The sequence below is a fragment of the Odocoileus virginianus genome, chromosome 26 (assembly GCF_023699985.2).
Source record: "Odocoileus virginianus isolate 20LAN1187 ecotype Illinois chromosome 26, Ovbor_1.2, whole genome shotgun sequence".
Classification (NCBI taxonomy): domain Eukaryota; kingdom Metazoa; phylum Chordata; class Mammalia; order Artiodactyla; family Cervidae; genus Odocoileus; species Odocoileus virginianus.
In genome coordinates this window covers 7,727,691-7,754,448 of record NC_069699.1, presented here as the reverse complement: position 1 = coordinate 7,754,448, position 26,758 = coordinate 7,727,691, and the positions used below count along the sequence as shown (strand labels likewise).

The following is a 26,758-nucleotide window of genomic DNA, read 5'->3' as shown; positions in this document are numbered from 1 at the left end:
CTGTGAGGAGTGTGTCTATGCATGTATAAGTATGTATGTGTGCTGGGAACTCATATAAAAGGCATTTAAAAAATAGATCTTGTGTCCAAAACATTGCTGGAATAGACTGTATCATGTTTTTATAACTGTCTGAAGAATAATCTGAAATATACATGCAACTTATGCCTTGATTCCTCAAGTCAGAGAGGGAAAACACAGGCTGTGACAGAGTTCCTCTTGTGAAACCCAAACATGATTTGTGAGATTCAAAGACCTCATCATTTAAATATGAGGATTGATGCCTCTGAGGAAGATAGAGCGTCTTAGTTACAACAAACAAATGATTATCTTGGACAACAGTGCAAACAAGACCCTAATTCAGGAAGCAGCTAATTGCTGTTCCCAGCTGCAGAAGACTGGCTGGAGCTCAGAAGACTGGCTGGAGCTCCGTCGCTCACACACAGACTGTGAGTGACACTTGAACACTCACTCTTGAGGTTCGCTCCGCACACATCCAGACACACACACACACACACACACACACACACACACACACACACACACACCCCCCAGAGTCTGGGGGCCAAAGAGGACTCAGTTCAGAAAGAAGCTGTCTAAAAGGAGCTACTTAAGATGTCAACTTCTTCATTTAATAGACATCTCTGCTCCTCTGGCTGTGCTGGCATGAAACCCCTATTTTAATTCCTTTCCTTCTCATGAGACTGGGAAGTTACCAAGAGAAAAGTCTTGGGTGCCTCCTTTGTCAGCAAAGGAAACTGATCCTCCATCTCACTGGTATAAAGTAAATCACAAAACTGTGATCCAGACAGTGGTAGTCACAAACTTCCACAGGTGTTCATATTGATATTGCATCCAACTTGAACACAGATGCATGAACTTACACTGTAAGAATAATAGCTACCATGTTTTTCTATATCATGTGTGTGCATGAGAGCTAAGTCGCTTCAGTTGTGCCCGACTCTTTGCAACCCCATGAACTGTGCACCCCTTCAGGCTCCTCTGTCCATGGGATTCTCCAGGCAAGAATACTGGAGTGGGTTGCCATGCCTTCCTCACACTATTCTCAACCCAGGGATTGAACCTGCATCTCCTGTGACTCCTACATTGCAGGTGCATTATTTTGGGCTGAGCCGCCATGGAAGTCCTTCCTATATCATATTATGAGCCAGATGCTGCAAGAAACAGATTACAGTGAGCACTTTTAATCTTCACTACTACTAACGTCATTCATACATATTTTTAAAAAAGGAAGGAAGGAAGAAAAGATGGTGGGATGGAGGGAGGAAGGAACGGAGGAAGAACAGGAGGGCTGGAGTTGGGGAGGAAGGAGAGAAACCTGAAGTTCAGAAGGTACAGGTTCGCTGTCCAAGGTCCAAAGGCACTGCTATTCTTCAAATGTTGGTCTCAAAAACTCACTGTCTCCCACAGCATCGTTCAATCGGTGGTGCCTTCACTACACGTTTGCCGAGGAGCAACTACAACATCATGCAAGCTTATTCAAGGACGACAGCAAAACCACACCTTTTATGGCAACAGAGGCTTGTTTCTGCTGTCCTTAGCCAGAAACCTGCAATTACTTTTTCTTCCCAGTAGAGTTGCCTTGAATGTCCTACTAGAATACAAACAAGCATACTGAATGCTTGATTTTATAAAATTGTATCAGGGAGAAGCAGACAACCAGCATTGTTGTTACTGGACAATGAATGCATGACCTTGGGTCCACACCCATGTTACCCCACTGGGGTGAAGGACTGTTTCTCAGGTTCATGAGCTCTCCCTGCGACGGCCATGCTAAAATTCAGGAGTGGAGATCCCTTTGGGACATGGAGCCGACCCCGAGGCAGCACCACCTCAGTTCACACCTGTCTTTGGGGACTAAGGTGACTATCTCTAATAAGGAGGGTTTCTATGCGGACATCCTCAGGGCCCACCACAAGAAGGAGCTGTTTTGCACTGAGCCTAAGGAAAACCCCTGCATTTCTAAGGTGTGGATTGGATTCTTCTCCTCCGTCTGCTCCATGAGCTGAATCAGAAAATGAGTGAAGAGAAGGGATCTTTTCTCTCCATTCCAAAGTCAAGTTCTCCTTGGCTCACCCAAGGTGGTTGGAAAAGCAGATTCCCTAGGCCAGGAGCAGGCTTTCTGGACAAACAAACCTCTGATTTCAACCAAGCGACAGTCATCAGGCCCGACAGTTTCCAAGCACTGTACATCCCGAGGACCAAAGATGCGGCTCTGTGGCATGTGCCAAACTGGACACGCTCACAGAGCAGTTTGCTGCTCTGGGCATCAGCAGGCACTTCGGCTGCCCTCTCTCTTGGCCCACGATTGTAACTCGACCCACACAGGAGGTTCAGGTAACCAGTGGCTTCCTGCGTAACTGGGTTTACATGCAACAATCTGTATGTCCTGCCCAGCTGGGGCAACAAGGTCAGCTGTGTACAAGAGTCAATGAATGACCTCGGGGCTTTTGGGTCACATGGAAACTGAGATGCACCATAACACAAATATCAGCCTGTCTTGAAAGGAGAACATGTAGGGAAAAAACCCAGGCATCACAGAGCTGCACACTTGTGAAACGGCTTGGACTCGGAAGCCAGATGTCCAGAGCTTGAAGCCTGACTCCGCCACTCACTGAGCAAGAAAGTTCCTTTCGGGATTCTGTGCTCTGTTTCCCTTATCTGAAAATGGAAATAATGACACCTCCCCCACCTCACAGAAGGTTGTGAGGATTAAACCAGTTAAGGTAAGTGAAGCACTCAAGGGTATCGTCTGCCCTTCGCAGTTAGCACTCTATGTTCTACTGAGATGAACACACGCACCCATTCAACAGATCCTTCTTGATCTTACCAGCTTAGAGCCTGGCTAGCATTAAACTGCCAACACTTCTGCAGACCCAGGTCTATATACTGAGAGAGACATCAGTGTCTACCAACATTACAGCTATTTCCAGATAGCACTGACAGCCTTTCAAGGCTCCCAGGAGCCGTCACTGGGCTATGCAAGGTGTGGGTGGACGGTGACTATGGCGGTTCACACATAAATATGGGAGGTACCTGGATGACAATGCTAGAGTTGTCGGTATTTTTCGGTGAGTATAAATGAAATTCAAGTGCCCTTGAAATTCATTTTGAAAACAATAAAGCTTACAGAGAAGGATTCTAAGAAAAAGTACAAATGGGAGAAAGATCTTAGAGGGGTCCCAGGTCAAGATTATGTCAGGCAGATTTTTCCTACTTCCAAATTTTCCCCAGAATCCCTGCCTGCAGCAAATAACCGTAACCATTTATGAAGATCCGTTTTCAAGAAGATCATGCTTTTCTTTTTTGCTTTGCTTGAAATACAGCTTTTGTATTTCTTTAAATACATTGGTGCTTTTACCTGATATAATGGTACAAATCCAGTTAATAAACAAAAGATAGCACTATTCTGATTTTAGTTTTAACTTAAAAATTATAATAAATTTGACCTGTTGGAAGCAGAGGGCTGTGTATTTCCATGAAGCTTAACACCTGTATATGTGTGTGTAATCACCACCACGATCAGGCTACAGAACAGTTTCATCACCCAAAACACTGCCTCATGCCATCTTTTTCCAATCACAATCCCCCGCCTCCAACGATATAGCTCCTGGCATTCACTGGTCTGTCACTATATTTTGATCATTTTGAGATCTTGCAAAAATGGGGTTATAAAGTCTCTGATGTTTGGAGACTGGATTCATCCACTCAGCTTAATGCCCTTGAGATCCAGGGAGTTTGCTCCTTCTCACAGTACCAGTGAGTGACATTCCATTCCATCGTATGGATGGATGCACCATGTTTTATCCAGTCACTTTCTGAAACACGTTTGGATTACTTCTGGTTTGAGGCAATTATAAATAAAGCTATTCCAGACTTTTATCTACATGTTTCTGTGTTTATAATTTTAACATCTGGTGCTCACCAATTTTTTTAAAGTTTTTCTTGCTCCTTAGAATACCCAATCTTGTGAATTCGGGATTATTCAATCTCCATGGAGTTTAGATCTAATCCTGGAGACTCCTGGAACACACCCTCATGGGAAAACCTGCCTCTTCCCAAAACCATCTGAAACAGAGGCGCCTAAGTGGTTTCTGTTTAGTGGAATTTGCCATCCTCATCTCTTCTTTTAAGATGCTAATGTTTTAAAAATAATTTTAAAATCAGGGTAAATTAATTCTGAGATGTGCTTTGAAATTTTACAGTGTTCCTTTACTATTTCAGATTAGAGAACATCAGTCACACAAATTCTACATTCTGATAAAAAGTTTTACATTTCAGATCAGCGGTTCTCAAATGGTGGTCCATGAGCCAGCAGCATGAGCATCACCTGGAAGCTCGTTAGAAATGCAAATACGCAGGGCCTCACATCAGATCTGCTGAATCAGAAACTCTGGCAGTGGGGTCCAGAGGTCTCTATTTGAAAAATCTCTCCAGGTGGTTTCTGATGCTCACGCAGGTTTCAGAAGCACTGCTTTAAGGATCAACAAGCCTGTGCAGTATAGAAAAGAATGCCACGGTCTGAGACTCCCTCTTGAGATGACATACTTACTCACTCACTCACAAGTACTTCCTTCTGTAGCAGGAGCCACTTAAAGATAAGATGGTTCACTGTGTTAAAAATATGAGCCCTAGATCACCCACTGACATTTACACGACAGTTGGTGTCGTTCATTTTGGTCACTGGGGTCACAGCTCTGGAATCAAAACCTAAGTCGTACAGAAATCCCTAACTGCTCAGTTGAAACAATGAACACATCGTCTTACCTTCTCTTTCCATCCTGTCATTTTATCAGTTCTGATGGGTAGAGAGCAGGGCAAATGCAAGTTTCCTTTCTTCCCTGGCTCTGTTCTGTAACCCTATCCTTAGTGGGATATTGTTCATCGGCAGTGAGATAAATGAATTCAGAAGGGAAATGAAGTGGAAAAGCAGCCAACTTAGGTCCCCTCATCACAGATCTCACAAAAATAGGGATTACTGTTTCTGTAATATAACAGGATTCCAAGTTTTATATGTGTATATATATATGTATATATATTTATATATATTTATTTATATAATATACTATATATAATATATATTATTTATATATATTATATATATTTATATATTTATATGTTTATTATATACAATATATATAATTTATTGTTACAAAACTTAATATATATGCATCTATATAAATGTATATATCAACTATAGCATTTAATTACTAAAACTAAAACATTTAATTATTAAGTAACAAAAGTGAACTGGTCGTTGCTCAGTTGTTTCCAGCTCTTTGCAACCCCATGTACTGCAGCCGTCAGGCTCCTCTGCTCATGGAACTTTCCAGGCACAAATACTCGAGTGGGTTGCCATTCCCTTCTCCAGAGGATCTTCCTGACCCGACGATTGAACCCTGGTCTCCTACACTGCGGGCAGGTTCTTTACCATCTGAGCCACGAGGGAAGCCCCAGAAGTAAACATAATCCTTAAATATATCTGTACAAGTATATTATCAAATAGCTAATAAGTAGGGTTTATTATACCTACTACACTAGCTTTTATTTTGGGGGAGGACTGAAACTACTGTTAGCCTTACCACTTCCTCTATCTGAACAACTGACTCCCCAAGGGTAACAGGATAAAGGGACCCCTTTGATCCTATACATCCGCCAAAAACAACCGTCACCCTTTACGCAGACACATGAAAGCTCAGGCAAAGGATTGAATGAGTCTGTGTTCCAGGTGTCTGGGGCTGGCTTGCTAGAAAACAAATTGAGGCCAAACCATCCATGAAAAAAGCTCACCCTGGCTCATTCTAACGTAGGTTTTCCAGAAGATAATTTCAGGGGAAAAATACTAGTAGAACTGATCACTTCATCTTCAATATTCGGAAACTGCACAAGTGTGTGTTGGCTGGTAGACTTAAAGCAGGTTTATCTACCTGGTATCAATTCAGGCAGAACAAAGGACAGAACACAGAGGATAACTAAACTTTCCCCAAAGCTGACTGATGGATGGCTCAGAACACATATTTGAAGAACAAGGCAATATACCTGAACTATAAAGAATCACAAGTGTAGCATCAAACATACATTTGAAAGCTCAAACCAGGACTTCCCTGGCAGTCCACAGAATTACAACTCCATGCTTCCAAAGCAGGGGGCATGGGTTCAATCTCGGGCTGGGGAACTAACATCCCACATGACAGAAAAAGAAAAAAAAAAAGCGCAAACCTCATGAATCCAAGAGAAAGTGGAAAGGCAACTTTTTCTTCAAACTCCACTTATCACTTAAATATCTTCAAAACCATGATCTATTTACTAAAATGTTTTAATTAATATTTTGTTCATTAATCAATTATCCTTGGGCATCTATTTATATTTAAGTATGAACTTGGGCTTCCCAAGTGGCTCAGAGGTAAAGAATTCATTTGCCAATGCAGGAGACGCGGTCTTGTACCCTGGGTTGGGAAGATGCCCTGGAGAAGGAAATGGCAACCCACTCCAGTATTCTTGTCTGGAGAATCCCATGGACAGAGAAGCCTGGTGGGCTATAGTCTATGGGGTTGCAAAGACTAGGATGTGACTGAGCCTCCGACCACACTCACATGCATGAACCACTGGGTCTCTTTACACTAATAACACGTTTCAGATTGAGCTGGGTGGTGAGTAAAGATACAGGTTAGATGTGGTGGAGGTTTTTTTTTCCCCCCGCTATTCTTTTCCTTAACTGTGTGATATGTATCGTAAACATCTTATAAAAGCCAACTACAATACTGTAAAGTAATTAGCCTCCAACTAATAAAAATAAATGAAAAAAAAAAAGCCAACACAAAAGAATCCCACCATCCACCAAAATCATTTTATCTTGTTTTCCGTAATCTGTGGACAGATGGTATTTGTGACTCAAACTTGATAGCATTTTTATAACAAGTGTTGATGTGTCACTTAATTACATGTGCTCGTACAGGTTTCAATGTTTTAATGGATTAATAGTTAGACTTTGCAGGAGGAAGTCAGATAGAGACAACATTTCTCTTGTGGCAAATATTTTGCACGTGATCCTTCATGAAGGGAGTTTTGTTGCCAATTAAGAAAATGAAAGCTCACAACAGTTAACTGACTTGACCAGGTCAGTGACAGGTGGGGACAGAATTCAAACTTAGGTCACCTTGACTTCAAGCCTATTGCCTGTCCATCGCACCAGAAGAAACTGTCCCAGTGATAGGTGAATTCATGAGCTAGATGGTCATTCCTGCCCCAAATGGCAGCCACAAGTACAGATTTGAGACACATAAAGTTCCACCCACTCTATACCAGGTCAGAAATTAATTTCCATGCCCTTCTTTGTCATGGCTCCATATATACCTTTCCATTATCCCATTATATCCTGTTTCTTAATTCCTGAGGCCTAGATTAGACAGAATTCTCTGTGTTCCACATGGCTATTGCATATCACAGTGTGAGTTGTATCACAAAGGAAAAAAATAAAAGAATTAAATATACCTCTTTATTTTCCCCTGCAACAGGAATCCCCAAGTATGATACAATAGCAGTATCCCATGCTGCGACCAAGACCAAGAGGTGATGGATGTGGACATCACGTGGGCGTACAAGTCCCTTTCTTTCACAGGAGAGGTAGTTCATAAACATATGATAACACTTATGATGGCTGGATGGCATCACCAACTTGACAGACGTGAGTCTGAATAAGCTCCAGGAGTTGGTGATGGACAGGGACGCCTGGCGTGCTGCAGTCCATGGGGTCGCAAAGAGTCGGACGCAACTGAGCGACTGAACTGACTGAACATTTACACTGAGAAACAATGAAACAAAGTCTTTCTCCAAAATAAAGGTACAAAGAGGCAGAGGAGTGTGCTCAATCAATGTCTGACTCTTTGCGACCCCATGGACTGTATCCCACCAGGCTCCTCTGTGCATGCATTTTCCAGGCAAGAGTACTGGAGTGGGTTGCTGTTTTCTCCTTCAGGGGATCTTCCTGACCCTGGGATCGAACCCACATCTCTTGTGTCTCTTGCACCGGCAGACACATTCTTTACCACTGTGCCACGTGAGAGGACTGTTTTCCAAAATAATAAAGCCACAAATAGCTTCTGATCAGAAATGATCCAAAGGTTAACCAACAAGGTCCTACTGAATAGCACCAGGAACTCAGCTTAATGTTATGAGCCAGCCTGGATGGGAAGGGAGTTTGGGGGAAAATGGATACATGCATATGCATGGATGAATCCTTCTGCTTGCACCTGAAACTATCAGAGCATTGTTAATCTTACAGGCTATACTCCCGTATCAAATTAAAAGTTTTTAAAAAAAAATGATCCAAAGGTAAATTCAGAATCAGTAGAATTATACTGACTTTTCCTCATCACTCTCCCTGTGGCTTCAGCAATGACACAGTCAGGACCACAGAAATCCTGTACCTCTATATTAAAAAGAACTTCTGCCTGAAGAAACACAGTAATACAGAGAGCAGAAGGTGCTAGCCATGTAAAATAACACCTGCAAGGCCAAACAAATGCCACTAATGACCTAATCAATACAGAAATAAGCACAGATTTCCTCCACAAATGGCCACTCAGTAGCTTCCCTAAAAACATTCAAAAAAAAAAAAAAAATCGTTTCTCTTTCATTTAAAATGTCCTTACTATAATTGTGTACTTCATCAAGAATACCCCAGAAGTTGACTTGCCCTCAACACATCTGGTCAGGTCACTAGGAAGGCCATCTATCAGTCTAGTAGGAAGTACCACTGATCAGTCGTTTCGGGTTCTCAGATCTGGGTCTGTCTCACTGCTGTAAATTTCATCACTAACAGTACACACCCTCTGATTCCTGCTTAAGCCCGAGGATCTGATCTATAAACAATGAAACAAGTGGTATCTCCTCATCCTTTCTTAAAACATCCAAAGCAATCTATTTCTACAGCCAGGTCAAAACAATGAGGTAATGTTTTCTAGTGACTTTAGAAAAATCTATTTCAGAGCTCGCTTCTCTTGCTAGACTCAGTGGAAGCTCTGATATTATACACACGGCCTTCTGCTGGGTATAGTCATTGGTATTATCTGCAAAGTGTACAAACGTACAAATCTTAAGTCTACCACAGTATTATGTGAAATCAGTCCTGGTTCTTAAAGCCCCAAGTTGCCCCAGAAGGATGCTAAGACTAAACTATGTCACTTCTAGACAAATACAGAGAACCCCCTAGTTAACATTCTTTGGAAAGCAGCGTCGGGCTACAACCTTATCCCATGTGAGATACCATTAACAGAGAATGAAATACTGTGTGAAATTCTGTGTCTACGTGGAATTCTAAACCACCCATGCCCACATCTCTTTTTCAAGATGCCTGCTGTCCAGCCAAGCTTCTAAAGTGTCAAACCCTGCTGTCTGTGCAAATGAGTATCTTCTAGAAAGCATCTGCATTTTAGAGGTTCCCAGATGGCCTTTTGTCACTGAACCACTGGCTTGAAAGTGCATATCATGTACCGTATGACTGGACTGAAACTGGAGTCCCTTTATGCATGAACAAGATATCCAAGACAACTGCCATGTCAAGAAAACATACTCAAGACTGGGAGGGGTCTCAAGGGGATGCTTTTGTGTGTGTGTGTGTGTGTGAGGCCTATGGAATCAAGCAAAGATAGTGACAAGGAGAAAGCAAACTGAAAATATGAGCCACCACGGAATAAATGGATCCTACCAATTGGAAAAGCACAGACATCTTTAATGCCGACAAGCCCATTTTAGAGATGAGGAAGCTGAGGTTGAGGAAAGCTTGAAAAACTTACTAGCAAGTTGCAGAGGGGAATCTGAACCCAGGTCTGGGAATGCATATTCTGTTAACTGCTAATGTTAATTAGCAATTAACAATTCTATTAATTGCTAGTTGATAATGTTGTGTTAGTTTCTGCTGTTACATGTGCATATACAGATATACACACATAGATACGCACTCACACACACACACATCCCCCCCCCTCGGACCTCCCTGCCACCCCACCCCCACCCCACCCCTCAAGTCATCACAGAGAGCCGAGCTGAGGTCCCTATGCTACACAACAGCTTCCCACTAGCTATTTCACACATGTCAGTGTAAAGCTGTCACTCCTAACTATTCTATTCACGATAAGTCAGCTATAGGATAGAAGAATGGCAAGCTTCTAATCATTTCACTCATTCTGTACCATTAGTCCTTCCTTGAAAGTGTAAGAAAAAAAAAAAGTATGACCAAAATTTATGGGCAATTCAATATAAAATAGATTCATAAATATTATACTCTCCCAAATCATTCAATAATAGACACCGAATACTGGAAGAGATTTTAGAAATCATCTGGTGTAATTTTGATGCTTTATGGGTAACTTCTAAAAGTAAATTCTTCCTTAGTGTCTGAGGGCAAGAAATTTTAACATCGTGCTAGGTCTTAGGACAATGTATCCAGATGTCCCTCTGCTTCCAAATACCTAAATCTTTAAGTCTGTCTCAGCCAATAGAAAAAAATACATTCTTAAGAGAAATAATCCTCTGAGTAACTTACAGATCAAATCTTTACTCCTAAAGTTTCCCAGAACTGTATGTAATCCCATCTCCCCCTCATCACAGGCATTATTTTTTAATCCACCAAGGATGTTTATAATATTCTGAAACTATTTCAGTTTCCTTTTTCAAACACACAATGTAGCATCTAACAACAAATTCAAAAAATCATTTCCTTTCAGAAAAACTTTCTTCTTAAATCTTAACAGATATGATAGCTTGATCTGATATGAATTGGAACTCTGCAGTTCCTAACAATGATATTTGCATCAGTTGCTTGCAGCTCGATTAACAGTGTAAATGTGTGATTTTTATAAATTCAACAAAGAAAATCAAATGGCTTGTTCCAATTCTGTACACATTTGTCATAATCAGCTTGTCTTTCTCTTGTGAGAGAAAATTCCCAATTCCTGCTTTTGTGATTTCAGTTTGTGCTCTATTACCATCAACAGAACTTTTCCCTAGTCGTGGTGTTAATTCTTCTTTGTTTGCTTTCTGGAAACAATATGGTCTCCACTCTCGAGGTATACTTCTTGTCAATTTTCTCAATGAAATTTATGGGTTAAAAAAAAGATTTTTCTGATTTGTCAAATTTATTCATATTGTTTATCATCCAAGATATTCTCCATCTATCATTTTGGAGTTTCCTTATGCTCTCGATCATTCATTATTCAAAAGGTTCTAGCGCATGTCTCTCTCCTGAATGCCTACAAAATCCTACAGAGCAAATTTCCCAAATATTTAGCTTGAGACCTGATGTAAAAATATTTATTTTCAATAAATATTTGAAAACCAAGAATGAACAAGTAAATGAGTGAGTATGACATCTGATGCAACAGACAGATCTTGCTGACTCCCACACAAAAACTCCGCCCCTTCCATTCAGCTCCCATAGGAAGTCCCCTACTTTGACACAGTGTGGTCCAGAAGATAATTTTCTGGTTTCCTGTTGAAAATGCCGGTTGTGTCAGAATCTCTTGCTTTCTACATCTTCCTAAAGCCTGCCATAGCCTCAAAGAAGACAGAATGTTCTCATCTTTCGAAATTAAGGTACCAGGTTTTGTTTTGCTTTGTCAAGTCAGAAAGGCATGCAGATGTTCATTCCACCGGAACCACACTCAGCATATCCTAAAACGTATAATAAGCTAAATTAAGAAAGCAAATTCACCCTACTCTTATTTAACCAGGTCCCACCCTTTAGGACTAGACTGTTTTGAAAGAGAGGGGTGAGACCTTAATTCAGCTCTACTGGTCCCAAGCAGATTAACTGGCGTGCCAGTTAACCCTCATCAATCTGATCACTGCTTCCATATAATAGTGAGAGTAGGGCAACTCTCCTTAAGGCAGGAAGAGAGGTTAAGGAAATCCATCTTTTCAGTATTCTCTTCTCATTCTTCCTCCCCTGCCTTCGTCCATCACTGCCTACTTGCCCAGTTCTTCAGGAGTGAATTTCTTCCCCACATCCTGGATCACCTTCACCACCGTTAATCCCTCCAAAGGCGCATCTCCAGTGAGCAGGCATTATTTCCAACTGTGTGTGTCAGCGATTTGGAAATTGTTTGCGTACTTGCCTCATCTTCTCTCCCAAGACCACATTAACTGAGTGTTAACTATGATTTCCTTTCACGTGGATGGAAAAGTGATCTAGGTTTTCAGCTTAAACGACTGATGTTTTAGGGACCTTCTTATCTCCATAAAAGCCTGAGTCACTGCTTGAGATCTAAAGGAGAAGCTTCTTTGTAAGAGCCAAAATCATTTCCAGTGAAGTTATAATTCTACATATAAGGACATCTTTGTTCTCTTTTTCAGGAAGATGAATGTCAGATCCACTTAGGCTGAAACTTTTAGGGGAAAAATACAATTAAAACTTTACTTAGAGCTGATTTTAATCCTGAATAATAGGAGCCATCAACAATATAAAGGTCAATTTTTAATTCCACAAGCCTATTAAATAGCTGGCATGTGCAAACAAGAACAGCTAAGGACAGCAAAAAAAGAAAAAAAAATGCACTGGGAAAAACACACAGACCTTCTTTCATGGTACTTTATTGCTTTTTGTAGTTATCGCCTTTTTTTTTTTTCCAAATTGAAAGTTTGTGGCACCACTTCATCAAGGAGGTTTATTGGTACCATTTTTCCCAAGTGCATTTGTTCATTTCATGTCTCTGTATCACATTTTAGTAATTCTAGTATTTCCAGCATTTTCTTTATCATGATATTTGTTATAAAGTGATCTGTGATCAGCGATCTTTGATGCTACTCTTCTAAAAAGATGACAACTTGCTGAAGTCTCAGATAAGGGTTGTTAGCCTCTTTTAGTATTAAAACATTTTTAGATGAGGATATGTACATTGTTTTTTTTAAAGACAGGATACAATTGCACGCTTATTGTACACTTATTGCAGACTGTGATATAGTAAACATAACTTTCAAATGCACCAGGAACCAAAAAAATTTCATGTGAAATGCTTTATTGCAATAGTAACTTTATTGAGGTGGTCTGGAAATGAACTCACAATATGTCTGAGGTTTGCCTTTACCTGTATACTGTTGAGATAAATTCAGTTTTTGCTTAATGCTAAATGGCTAGCACTTAAGCATATATATTATGCTGATTCTAGAACATATATATACACTATATATATATATATATACACCTACATACTATATTAGTGTATATATATATGTGTGTGTGTGTGTATACATATATATATGTATAGTATATGTACATATTGGGTTGGCCAAAATTTTCATTTGGAATATCTTACAGAAAAATTCAAACGTTTTGGCCAATCCTATATATATATGTTGTATATACTCTCTAACCTTTCCTTCTGTTCTAGTACTTACTAGAATATTGAAGGTTTATAAATGTATTCTCAGGTACCTTCTGAGAAAATTCATCAGCACATTTTGCTGATGGTACTGTTTCTCAGAACAATGTGTGTGTGTATGTATGCTCAGTCGTGTCTGACTCTGTGACCCTTTGGACTAGAACCTGCCAGGCTCCTCTGTCCATGGGATTCTCCAGGCAAGAATGCTGGAATGGGTTGCCATTTCCTTCTCCAGGGGATCTTCCTGACACAGGAATAGAAGCTGCATCTCCTGTGTCTTCTGCATTGGCAGGTGGGTTCTTTACCACTGTGCCGCTAGGGAAGTCCCCTCAGAAGAATGGCTGATATTTAATTATGATTTTTAAAAAGTGTGGTTATCTGAATTAACTGCTTTGCATGGCTCAGCCTCTGTACGGAACACCATTCATGGTTCTTCATTTTCTGATGGAGACCAACTCATTAAAACCCAATTATGACAGATATCACCCTCTGACCATTTTCATGTAAGGGCTGAGATGATTCATTTCAGCAACAATAACCGAAGAGACTTTAGAGTCTGAGGCCATTATCAGCGGCGCACTCCGAACAGCTTTCTCATGGCTTGGAGACAGGAAACCAACGCCGCCGGCGGGGGCGCCAGAGAGTCCAGCAGCAAGCCCACTGCTCCGCTTCCGCGAGGAAGCAATGTTCCCCCTTCCCTGCCCACCCCAGAGTTTCTGCTCCTGGTCGCGCTCCTCAGCGCAGGATGTAAGGCAGTTCTTTCCTGGATCCATTTCAGTTCCTTCCCATTCAATAAGGACCTGGCTCTTCGGCCACCCCTTTTGGATAGTGGAAATTACACAATTATAATGTTTTAGAAAGTTAAGTCCTATCCTTTCACTTTCCAGACAACTCTCAGTGGGTCCGACTCTCCCCCTAGAGACTGACAGGAGAGAATGACCTTACCAAGCATTCCTGTCCTCATACAAGGCCCACCTCCTAGATTAGTTACTACCTCTGCTTGGCTGTCAGTATTTTCTAGGCTCACAGAAAATATTGTGCCTAGAAAAATATCTCTCTAGGCACAGAGAGCGTAAAGCTAGTTTCCAGTTTCAACCAGGAAAGATGGTTACAGGTTGGAAACAGAAGAGATGTACTCTAAATTACTAAAACACACACACATGCAAAATAGTTAAAAGGCAGTTTGTTTTTCAAGTAATCAGGTTAAATCTCTCTCTCTCAACATTTTTTATACGAAAAGGTGATGATTTCCTTTTAGTGAGTAATACCAAGGTACCAGGGACTTTGTTTCTGCTTCAGTCTTGCCAAGCAGGCCTCATGTGTCCCATATGCTACATGAACAAATGGAAGCGATGGGGAATTAACAAAATCGCTGTGGTCACATGATGGTCATTTGTTTGTGACTGAACTGGTGTTACTACAGTCTTGCAGAAACTAGGAAGCAGAGAAGGGTTGAGAGTCTTGGCCGCAGACACATTTTTCAGTTATTTGCTTAGACCCAGAAGCTAAACCCCAGGACGGGTTGCTCAGGTGGTAAATTGCATATTTACAGAGGTAAGTTTTGGAGAAGTGAGATTTAGATGCACCACCACATTTAGACTTTGTTTTCTGGACCTTTTCTTTTAATCCAGATTTTGCACGTTTCTCTGATCTGCAGAATCCCAAGGAGGCTCGTGTGTCTCAGTGGTACAGTCATCATGAGCACACAGCACTCTCCTGCCTGCTCTCTGATGAGTTCCACCATCCTCTAGCGTAGACCTCTCCTTTAGTTTTAATCTGACAAGGGGTCCAAAGCTCCTCTGAGTTCAAAACATCTCCCTATCTATAGCTTCCCGCATCATACCTGACAAATCATGCAGACATTGCGATCATTATCACTGTGAAATGATATCCCTCTTGGACCAATATTTACATCCTTGTCTTATAATATGAATACATTTTTCATATATAAACTCTCTTAGCTGTATACACTCTCCCACCTCTTCATCGCTGGGAAAAAAAACCCCACTAAAAATGAAGTCACATGTAGTTCCAGATGAAGTCGATAATTATAATAGTAATTAAAAACGAAGGAGTCCAGTTGTTAAGGGTGTTTCACGGAGCTTAAGCAGATAGCAACAGCATGGACTTGCATCATGATGGCATGCTGTATCATTTCATCTTTCCCAAACTCTACCTGTGATTACGTGGAAATTTCAGGGTTAGAGAAAGATTTTAATCTTCACAAAGGAAATATGAAATAAATGCTGAACAAAGTTAAATAAGCACCGAAGTGAAAATAAAAAGACAAGCCATTAATACCAACTAGCTGTTTCCAGTGGGATTTCTAAATTCATCTTTGGTGCCATGCCATTTGATAATTTCCTAAAATTCTTACAACGCTAGTATATCTAAGTAAATTTAAAATAAATATATAAAACTGCATAATTTAAAAGTGTTAGTGCCATTATTCCCATAAGCCAGATAAAAGAAAGAGGATCACAGATACGACTGCAATGTCCTGACCGTGAATGAATTTGGCAGAGTTCAATAGCAATTTCAACATAACTGTGTGCTTCGTTGACTTAAGAGAGTGGTCATCTGAGTATAAACCTTAATCTTCTTTCTCTAAAAAAATGAAAAAAAAATGCTGTATTTATAACAAAAAGACCTTTGGACACTCATTTTTAAAAATCGCATTTTAAAGAAATGAGTATTTGAAGCTTGTAAACAATGCTGAAGTCTTGATTCTGTCACATATTCACATGGCATCTACTTATTTTCTAACAGTTCTTTGATGATTAAATTAAGCCAGATGACAGCAGCACTGGGATTTCCATCAAAGTGGTATACATATTAACCAGCAAAATGCTAAGAAAACCCTGCTAATGCAGAGCATGGATATTTTCTTATCAATAAATACTAGAACTTCATGTGGGGATTTTAGCTGATGGCTTTAGAAAGGTATAAAAAAAACTGCAAAAATAACACGATAGCTTTTTACTTGCCTATTGAGTTTATGAGCAAGAAAAAGTTAAACAATTATGCATAGTCCCTGAATTTCAGAGAGTTGCCATGCCCCTCCTTCATTCTCTGTCCACCCATGGCTGGATTTTTTCTATGTGAGGGTGATGAAATCACCTGAAAGCAACTGATGGAACCATCAGATGACAGCTGGGCCTTCTAATTTCCATGTCAAGGCATATCATATTTGAACTTGGACGATCGTAAGACTTTTAGAAATTGATGTTCCGTTGTTTTCTAAAGATGTGGAAACAGTTTATCTCAATTATTGGTGCTGATTTTCCATTGCAATCAGATCAAATTATGTCAACATGCATTTTTAGTTTTTCCTTTAAGGTGTGATGCTATGGATTAGATGGTCCTAAAGTGAGTATTGGATATTGACAACTGGAAGAAAATCTGCAAAATATGTGAGATCATTCCTCTGCTTTGCATTTCCCTAGAGATGATCCTCACTCTGATCACATTTAGTGCATGATAAAGAAGCAATTCACAATAAAGGAAATGTAAAAGAATGTGTATCCATTATTAAAAATCCCAGCACTACATCCATCTTACGTTGAAAAGTCAGAGTTCTTTTGGAAGTCTCTATCACAAACACTGATTTCCTATCTTGTGTGGGTATTAGGAGGTTGATCTGGGTTTACCTAGGTAGATTAGCTTTGTGAATATGTCGCAGTGAAAAAAACTTGCAGAAAAAAAAGACTGTGTATTACATGAAGTTATTCTGCATAGAATCACATACTGTGTAATCAAAGAAACCTCTACAAAATTTGCCGAAATATTTGAAATAAAACGTGACGCAGTTGTTTTCCTGTTAAAAATCTTATATCCTTCCTTTCAGCTGAAACCGAATTTCATTTTTACTTATATTAAAACCAATCTTACTATTCACAGAAATGATGCTGTCAACAAAATCTTAATATTTTGTGTGTTATCCACAACACATTTTTAATGTAAGAAGTGCACCATTTTAAAATGGTGTGAAATGTAATAGATTGATAAAAGGCCTGTTTCTTAAAGGGCTAATCACTATTGGAACCCTCTTCCCTTTGACTGCAGAAAATGAAATATTTTCTGCTGCTAGATAAAAGAACTGCAACATATTAATAGTTTTAAAATGTTGTATAAATTTATGACTGAGGGATAATTATGACCTTGTACCTTGAGTGAGATAATTCTGGGTGAATTCTTGGCCTTTAAATAAGTCACAGATGCAATTTTATCCTAATAGATATCACTTGGTTACAGAACTTCAAAAAATCCCATATAACCTTTGGCATGGACATTGCATATTAGGTAGGGGTTATAAAAAACTGCCAGGAGAAATTTTCTCAAGAAAAGTATGTAGAGGAATTTAAAATATTGATCTACTGTGGCTGCCGACCATGGTTAACAGTCCTTCCACCTGCCGATAATGAAGATCGCTACTGGCAGCAAAAGATGAACATATCACAATGCTAAGGACTCAGTTTGAAGGTAGAGTCAGTTTGGTGTTTTATAAGTCAGTTCCTTTTGTTTTCTCAATATCCCCTCAATTGTCCCAATGGAATTCTTTCAATTCATGCTTTGTTTTACCTCTGTAGCTATTTCCCAGGGCACAGATACCTCCCAGTAATTTTAGAGAAAGGTACCTTCAGAATGCTAGATGGGCATTTCATGACTTACAAAAACACAATATCACCAGATTACAGAGGATTTTGAAACCACAAGCTAACACTGCTGCCAAACATTAAAAACTGCAGAGTAAACTTGAAACTCTGTCTCAAGTACTTTATTTTTAATCAAACAGATGATACTAATGTATGCAGTTTAAATACTGTGTATCTTAGCTCCCATCTCATCTTCATAGAAATGAAAGGGCTGTGATGTAAATACAAATAATACGTAACTCTGAACATCCAGAGCCAAGTTTAATCAAAGATGAGCAAAATTAATTTAGATTGTAAGACTCTGATCCACTGAAAAAAATCAATTTATCAGCACTTGGCATAAATATACATTAAAGGAAACCAACCTCAGAAGCAAAGATAGCCTGAGAAAAGCAAATCCAGTCACAGATAAGTCTTGCTAATATTCTTTTTCTACCTTCAACAGTCCTTCCGCAGTGGCTTCTATGACTGTTTGAAATCATTAAGCATATTTAACTTTCAATGTTAGAATGAAAAATGAAAGAAAGCAAAGTCAGAAATGTAAAGACTATGGAAGCACCAATTAAAAAAAAAATGAAGGCCGTTTGTCTGAAGACAGGAAGTATGGATTTGATAAGTTCATCATCACGGACTTAAAATATGTTCAGAACTTGGCTGGTGACATACGGCACTTTTGAAGAAGCCAGCTCTTTCCCTGATTAGAGAGTCACAGATGTCTCAGCATGCACCACTGTGTGTACCAGTCAGACCATGCCAGTACTTACCATTTGAAGAGATGGTTTTCAGTGTCCTCATCACCTTTAAGCCCCAGAGTCTTTCCTAACCTTGTCATGAAGCAGATCTGAATTAAACTAACGTATATACAAAGGGTTCATTTGCGATTTTCAACCTTACAGACTTCAAACTGTCTCCCCATACTAATGAGGATTTTCAGTCCTATCCACTTCTGGCTATATGGTATATTGTGTCTTTACCGGCTGACTCACTCCACATTCTACTCATGCAGTTTATCATTATCTTGTCCACAGACAAAATCCACATTGAATTCAGATGAGAATGCCCATTGCCTAGAGAATCTGGAGAAAAGCAGCAGCACTGTGGTTCAAATAATATTTCTCCAGTAAGAGAAGCACTATGGTCAATGTAGATTACTTTCTCCCTCTCAAAGTAGAAGGTGGGAAACACAAGGAACTGCAGCAAATTATACTAACTCTCTGCAATGTATTTTTCTTGTGTTTTTTTTTTTTGGGGGGGGGGGTTACTTCTTATAAAAATTGACAAGATTCAGGACAACTTTGGACACTGTTCTAACAGCTTCATTTAACAATAATTATGACTCATTTCTCCACTATACAAACTTCTCACTTTCTCTTTCATTACTTTTGAAACAACCTAGGCATTTTTCTAATTAGCTTCACTCTGCACAAAGAAATAACCCAACTGCAGTACGTTGTTAATGTGAAAGTTAACGACAGGGACTTTTCTGATTGAACATTCTCACTTCCTACCTCAAGACAGGCGTTCTGCATATATGCAAATACTGCAGACAGATGGCTTTGTATATCTTACGCACTATAACATTAAGACATGTCCCCCCTCATTATAAAATCCTGAAAATTATCAGCGCTGCCTCTGACATCTACATTTAAGAAATAGTTAACCTTTGGTAACATTATCTATTGTGCTTATCTCAAAGTAAGGAGGGAAAAACAGCTTAAATTATCTATCAAGTTCAGCCAAAACTTCCTACTTCACTTCATTGTCACAATCCTTGATCTAGACTCCAAGTTTATAAAAGAAAATGAAAAACAAATTCACAAGGCAGAGCTTCAAGTCATCAGCCTACCTTAGAAGGATTTAGTTATTTTATGCCCGGAACATTTTACAAGCTCCAAACCCTTCCCCAGTATAATATTTTAGGAAGCTGACATTATTTCTGCACTTCTTACCACTCAAGCACCTGACAGTCTGGATTAAAAATAGTATATACACAGCAACTCCCTGGTTACTATTTCCCTGAAGTTTTAAGGCACTCAGATTATTGAATCTTCTTTCTAAGAATTACTGGAGAGGTTGATGAAAACACATATCAAACTATTCACAGGTAATTCTCCCACTAAAATCAATTGGCCTCTGTTAGTGCGATTCATTAGGACTAATGAAAATTACCATCTCCAGCAGCCAGTCTGTACCTTTCCAGACATCCTTCTCCAGGATCCATCACCATGCCCAGCTCTGCCTTCCATCCTGCTCCTTGCAGTGCTGAGTGAGGCACTCACTCCTTCATTAAATAGCATTAAAAATAGACCGCACAGAACTCCCCAGTGGAGCATGCTCTAATGGGGCTAGTGCCACAGTTCTCAAGGTAACCACACTCAGTTGGTATCCAAGAAGGAAAGTCACTGGGAGATCAGCAATTTACAAATTTAATAGTGCAGTGCACCCAAACCTATCTCAATCTGAGCTGAATACTGTAAAAGAGAAGTCAGTATGTAGTGAAATGAAGTCACAGAGAAGCTCAAGGTGCATTTCTGGAGTGTGTAAGTTTCTTTAAATACACCTCACTGAAAAAGTACTCTGCTGAATAGACATTCATCCAAAGCAACTTATTTCAAGATTTATTGGACAATATTAATCACAAGCAGTGAGGATAAGTTAAGACATCTCTGTAGAGCAGTCTGAATGTCTTAAAACTGTATTTAAACCAGATTACTTGAGACCCAGTGATAGTACTAATAATCAAGGGTAGTAACAGACTAGCCTTTTTTAAGGAGGAACTGTATTCCTTAAAGAATATTCTAAACTCCCTCTCTGGAGCCTTGAAAAACATTCTGTTCAAGTGATGAAAAGAAGTATAAGAATGTTATTAGAAAGGAAATTCAGGATCAAACACATATACATACCTTAGAAATCCGTATCAACCTGAGATGAGGGCATATGTTATTATCTCCCATGCGATCCTCATTGGGAAAAAAAAAAGCAATCACTGCCAAGATAACCAGACTACTCGGCTACATAGCTAGAGCTCTAGGCTTCCAAATGACTGCCCTCTGCGAAAATGACATTACCTAAAACCTTACAAAGACATGTAAACCCTGTGAAGACAAAACCCGAGCAGTAGGTGCATTTATTTTAAAGTGTCAAAGATTTGCTAACTTTTACCAAATGAAAAGTGATTTCCTGTCAGCCCCATTTCTCCGTTTGCCCAAAACAATCACAGCCATTTTGATCACCAAAGTGGATGAAGAAGAGGTGGGGATAATTCAGATTTCTTCAGTATTTGGCTGAAATCTTGTCCACATCCAGCCTAAACTTTGGAGATCACCATCTTTGTTTGGGGAGGCTGAAGTGTCAAACCAACAGACTTGAAAAAAGTCAGAAATTAAAATGGGTATCTGCATTCCAAATACCATCTCGTGAAAGTGATTTTTACCAGCCTTCCATCCCTCTAACTTTCAATCCTTTCTTTGTCTTTCCAGCTCAGATTCTGTGCTTGCCTGTATCTTCAGGACACTGAACTGACAGCAACCACATCCCCTCCAGCTCCATTTCCATGCATAAACACCCAGAGAATCCATTTCTCTTCTTAGGAAACTTTCTATACACCTGTATCATTCAACTCCCTTCTACCACATCTACACCCCTGAGGCAGAAGATGTTAAATTTGGAGTTTGCAATGATACAGAATTCAGACACATAAAAATGAAACTGAACAGCTTTCCTCTATACCCTGGGGGAGCCGGGATCTCAAGTCCTCTGAGGACAACCAACAGATGACAACTTTCTGCCCCTTGCATAGCTATCTTCCAAAAGAAATATGCACATTCCCAACTTTCTACAGGGAAGCCTTTAAAGATCAACTGTATACTTCTCTGATGAAGAGACCTGCTCTTTTCCATTCTCTTCCTGCTTTTCATTTTTGCCTCATTCTGGGGAGTGGGGAGTCTGCCCCTCCTCCGACAAAGCATGAAAATACAATACATATATAACAGCAGCTTTCTACAAACAGGAAAGCGAGACCTAGACTTAAAGACAACTCGAAAGAAAAGCACAGATGCAAGGCAGGAAGGAAGAGAAAAAAAAGAAAGAAATGACAAAAGGCGTGCAATGTTCACGTCGGAAGACCTTAAAATTATTTTACCTTGACCGAAAAGTGGACGTCCCCCCAGCGTCTCTGTTCCTTGATTGATTTTGGTTTTTGGCTTTTATTAGTATTATTGTTTCTCACGGATGACTTGGCTGTATTTGTTTGCTTTGGCTTATTTTTGTTATTATTTTGGGTCGATTTATTTAACTGCTAATAAAAGGAGCCTTCTGCGGCGTCGGCGGGGCTCCTGGCAGGGCTGTGGCACCCAGGGCTGCGGCCACAGCAGCGGCTTCGGCCGGTGACCCCGAGGTCCCTGCGGCTCCCCGCTGCTCAGATGCGCTCGGGGGGCGCTGCCGCCGCCTTCTCGGCCTCTGGCTGCGGAGAGGGAGCGAGCTCCCGCCTCCTGGCTGCCAGTCCGTCCCCGGGCACGTCTGTCTGTCTGGCCGTCTGTCCCTCGGTCCGGCAGCCCGCCACGGACTTCCCGCCGTCTCGCGATCCGCTCTCCGAGCTGCCCCTCGCGGCGGTCCCTCCGCGACTCTTGGTCCCACTAGTGAGGCAGGGACCCTCCGCTGGTCTTCTGCACCCGCATCTCTCTCGTTCTGCCACTCCGTGCCCCCGGCTGCTTCCCTCGGACAGAGGAGGGTGTCTGCAGGGCGGGCGCGCGCGGCTGCTACTCTCTCCCTCCTCCGTCGGCTTCCCCTGCCGCTCCCTCCCTCTCTCTGCCTGCCCGTCTCCGCGTCTCCAGTTGTCTGACTGCTCCCACCTGTCCGTCGCTCTGTCACTCCCAGTCCCTCCCTGAGCCAGCCAGCCTCGGCGTCCCTGGGTCCCGCGCGCCCAGCTCCCCGCCTCCGCGCGCCCCTGCCCTCCCACGCGCCCGGCTCCTCCCCGTAGCCCCGGCCGCGTCCGGTCCCCGCCCGGGCTGGCGGCAGCGTGCGGGTGGCATGTGGCGTGGCAGCTGCTCAGCCGGCAGACTCCAGCCTCTGACCCGCCACACCCGGGAGATGGCCGCGCTCGGGCGCCTGCGGGGGCCGGGCCTCGGCCACCAGGCGCAGCCGGAGTTGGCCGAGCCGGAGCGCGGGCACCTGCCCGGGGTGCCCGGAGCGCGTGGCGGTGCCATCCGTCCCCGGGCTGGTCTACTCCACCGGCCCCCGGGCTAGAGACAAAGCGCCGGAGCCACGAACGTGTACATCATTCATCAGAGAGAAAACTGGCTCCTTGCCCCCTGCCCCTCCACCAGGCGTCCCCGCTCTCGGCCAGCGCGCATCCCTCCCCGCCCCGGGCCAAAGCCCCAAGTACCTCTCCTGGGCGCCTCCCGACTCTGGCGGCGGACACCTGGCCAAGCTGCGCTCACTCCCTTCCTCCGGGCTCACTCTCCAGGCCAACTCTGCAGAGAATATCCCACAACAATAACACCTCACTCCACCCAAATCCAGCCGAAGCCTCAGCGCTCTCAGACATTCGCGGCTTTGAGCAGGACCCCAAGTCCTCTTGTGCGGCGCCCCGTGGACTCCCCGTGGGCGCCCGCCCAGCCCGCTGCCCACCCGGGCGCTGATTGAGAATCAGAGGTGCCCCAGAAACCCCTGCAGGCTAGGGCGTGGGGCAGGGCGCAGAGTTGACACCCCAAGAAATAAAAGGGCTGCATTTCCTGTTTGTTTGGAGATGTGCTATTTTTATTATCTGTAATTCATTTTCCCCCCATTGTTTCAAGGTACACACTACCAAAAGGAAAAAAAAAAAAAAAAGGAATAGTGGAGGAATGAGAATACATTTCCGGAACACTGCCCACCCCTCCTGACTGAATGTGGAGCCTACTTTTCCAACATCACAGGTCACCAGCCAAGATAGATCACTCTGGCGTTCTGCCCCCAGCTGAGAGCAAGGCATTTGATTCTGGGCTTCCTTGCTAGGCTGTTATTAATGGGAAGCAAAATTATAGTTGTATACGCCTGCATGGAATTACCAAAGCTTATTCTGACAGTATCCAGCAATTCAGCTTCTGAAATGCAGACGCTGAATAACTATGGATCTGGTGCAATGAACGCCCCATCCCACAATAAATTGGAGAAGAGAAAAATCAACTTTTACCAGCTGCAATTAGTAACCCCAATGAAGAGACAACAAATAAATAACTAGTATAAACCGTGTCATGAAAATGTCCACATCCTTTTAGTACCATTTATTGACACCATTCCTGATGGCAGATATTTATTAAGGGATGTGTCTTCCAGTTTTTATAGAAAAGTAATTTCAACAGCAGTAGCCATGTTTATATATGCTAAGATATTGATTAAGATACCAAACATGTTATGTGCACTGCTAGTAAATGCTATGGAAAAAATTAGGATGAAGTTGTACTGGTCTTTGGTGAATAGATAATTATTTCCCAAATATTGGAAATTGTTTCCCTTGGGAATTGGCTAGTTTTGGAATAAGAATAAATCTGCTGTATGAGGCTTCAGCAAATAAAGCCTAAAGAATTTAAGACCCTTATGTTGATCTATTTTTTGAGCATTTCAACTCAAATGTTCCTCTCCAAAAGCATTTTGACAGGCATTTCTCTCCTCCTTCCAGCCATATGGAATTCAAGGGAAAATTCACACACAAGAAAGTATTTCTAATTCTCCTCCCTTCATCTCAAGTCATGTTCGAAAAAAAATCTCCTTTCCTTGGGGGAAATTGTTGTGCCAACTTGCTATGTATTAAATTCACACAGTTAGGACTGCACAGAAAGTCATTCTACTTGACTTTCCTTTTGGACAGAGTGACACCTAAGCACTCTCTGAATGGGTGGGTGAGTAATCTACTAAGAGGAAAACTTTAAGAGCTTGTTCTTAACACAGTCTTCTAGATCTGACTTCACGCTGTAAGTTACACACACACACACACACACACACACACACACACACACACACACACACGAACTCCTTTCCATAAACTGGATTAGGAATTATAACTACTGAACAGGGGGAAAGGGAATTCAATCAGCATTTTTACTACAAACAGTGATTATGTAAAAGAACAAGACACAGTGTTTCAGTATCTTATCAGTGTAAAGACAAGCTTGATGAAACAATGCAATTTCTCACAGAGTTTAACCTTTACTTAAAAAGGAAAACCTCCCAAAGAAGAATAACACTCATTTAATTCGGCTAACTTTTTCTAACTTTTCTCATAATATGTAGTCAACAAAGGAGGAACTAGAGAAGGTTCAAGTTTATTTGAGGCCACCTAAGTAATTAACATTCAGCTATCCTATTTTAACTGTTGCATCCCAAAGTGGGACTGAAACATACTTCTGGGAATATTAGGCAGGCAGTGAGCAGTGAAGGACTCTTCCAGGCATTCAGAAAGTATTTGCATTTCCTTAATTTGAAACAGTTACCATACCTTATGGCCCTTGGTCTGTCCTATATTAACTACCACTAAACTCAGTAAAACTGTTGTCTTCCTTATTGGATCTCTGGATGATGTCTATGGTGCTGATGTCCAAGCAGAGGTATTTCTGCACTGAAAGCATCCTACCTTTAGGGGTGAGAAGTGGTGGAAATGGGGGAACAAGGAAGTGTCATAGGGAAGAACAAGTCTGACTCCATATTAGGTCTGTTTCTTGTACTTTAAGATTTGTATTCTGTTGCTTTTGCTTTGAGTTAAGAATGTTGCCTACAGCTTGAAATATACAGGATAGCCCATTCTCAAGGCTCTGACCTTTAAGAGTATAACACTTTCCCATTCATATAGAGATACAAGGTTGCAGAACAGAAAATAACATTTGTCATGTTGGAGGTTTACAGGAACATCATGACCTGACCTACCAGGACAGTTGCAAGAACAAAGGATTCCTGCACCAAGAAATTTGCAACACCAACCAACCATATCCCTCCCCTGTTTAGTATAAAAAAATGTCTGTTTTCTTACCGTGGTAAGATGGTTCTCTAGGACATTAGTCTGCCATCTTTTCTGTCTTTTGGCTTTCTGAATAAAGTCTCTATTACTTGTCCCAACAATTCATCTCTTGATTTACTGACTCTGTTATGCAGCAAGCAGAAGGTGTTTGCAGAAACTGTGCTGTTACTCTCTCAGTCTGGATGCTTTTGCATTTCGTATCACATTTGAAATGAAAGAACATACAGGTAACCAAGTAACTCCAGGAGGGTTGAGTTCACCTACACACTGGCAAACATCTTAGACTGTCGACAAGCTCCTTTACACGTATTCCCTTAAGACACCAAATTAGTGCCCTTTAATGAAGCTTTCAAATTGGATTTTCAAAATAAGGCAAATTGCTAAAATAGCCCAGCTACCTTTATAAGCACCTTTTCAGCTGAAGCGAGAAGTAGAATTTCCATGCTGTTGAACTTCCATCATTTCTCAACAATTAGGCTGCTAGGAACTCCCCTTTAGGGCACTCTTCCCCATCACAACAAAGACCCACAAACCCCATAGAGAGAATTCTCATTTGCCCTGTTTTCAACAAAACAATCTAGGGTCTATTAAATACCAGTCTTGGGTTTGAAGCCCTACAGATACGGCCTGGTACAGAAAGGCAAGGGAGTCAGAAGGCAGGGTGGGGGGAGAGTAACATTTTAACCAGAAAAGTTTAGTTCCCCATTCTTAATTAGTGC

General features: G+C 41.3%; 1 protein-coding gene across 6 annotated transcripts in view; it reads right to left on the bottom strand.

Annotated features, from left to right (window-relative positions):
* The window catches only part of ARPP21 (cAMP regulated phosphoprotein 21), a 159,575-nt gene extending 135,881 nt beyond the window's left edge, over nt 1-23,694 (bottom strand). The window contains exon 1 of one of the 6 annotated variants that reach the window (XM_020880551.2): nt 23,433-23,694. The gene's annotated coding sequence lies outside the window, so the exon portion shown is untranslated. Of the gene's footprint in view, nt 1-18,813; nt 19,263-20,218; nt 20,324-20,952; nt 21,446-22,190; nt 22,848-23,432 lie in introns of those variants that run through there. The other 5 variants (XM_020880548.2, XM_020880555.2, XM_020880553.2 and 2 more) reach the window with 5 other exon arrangements.
* Nucleotides 23,695-26,758: the final 3,064 nt, after the last annotated feature.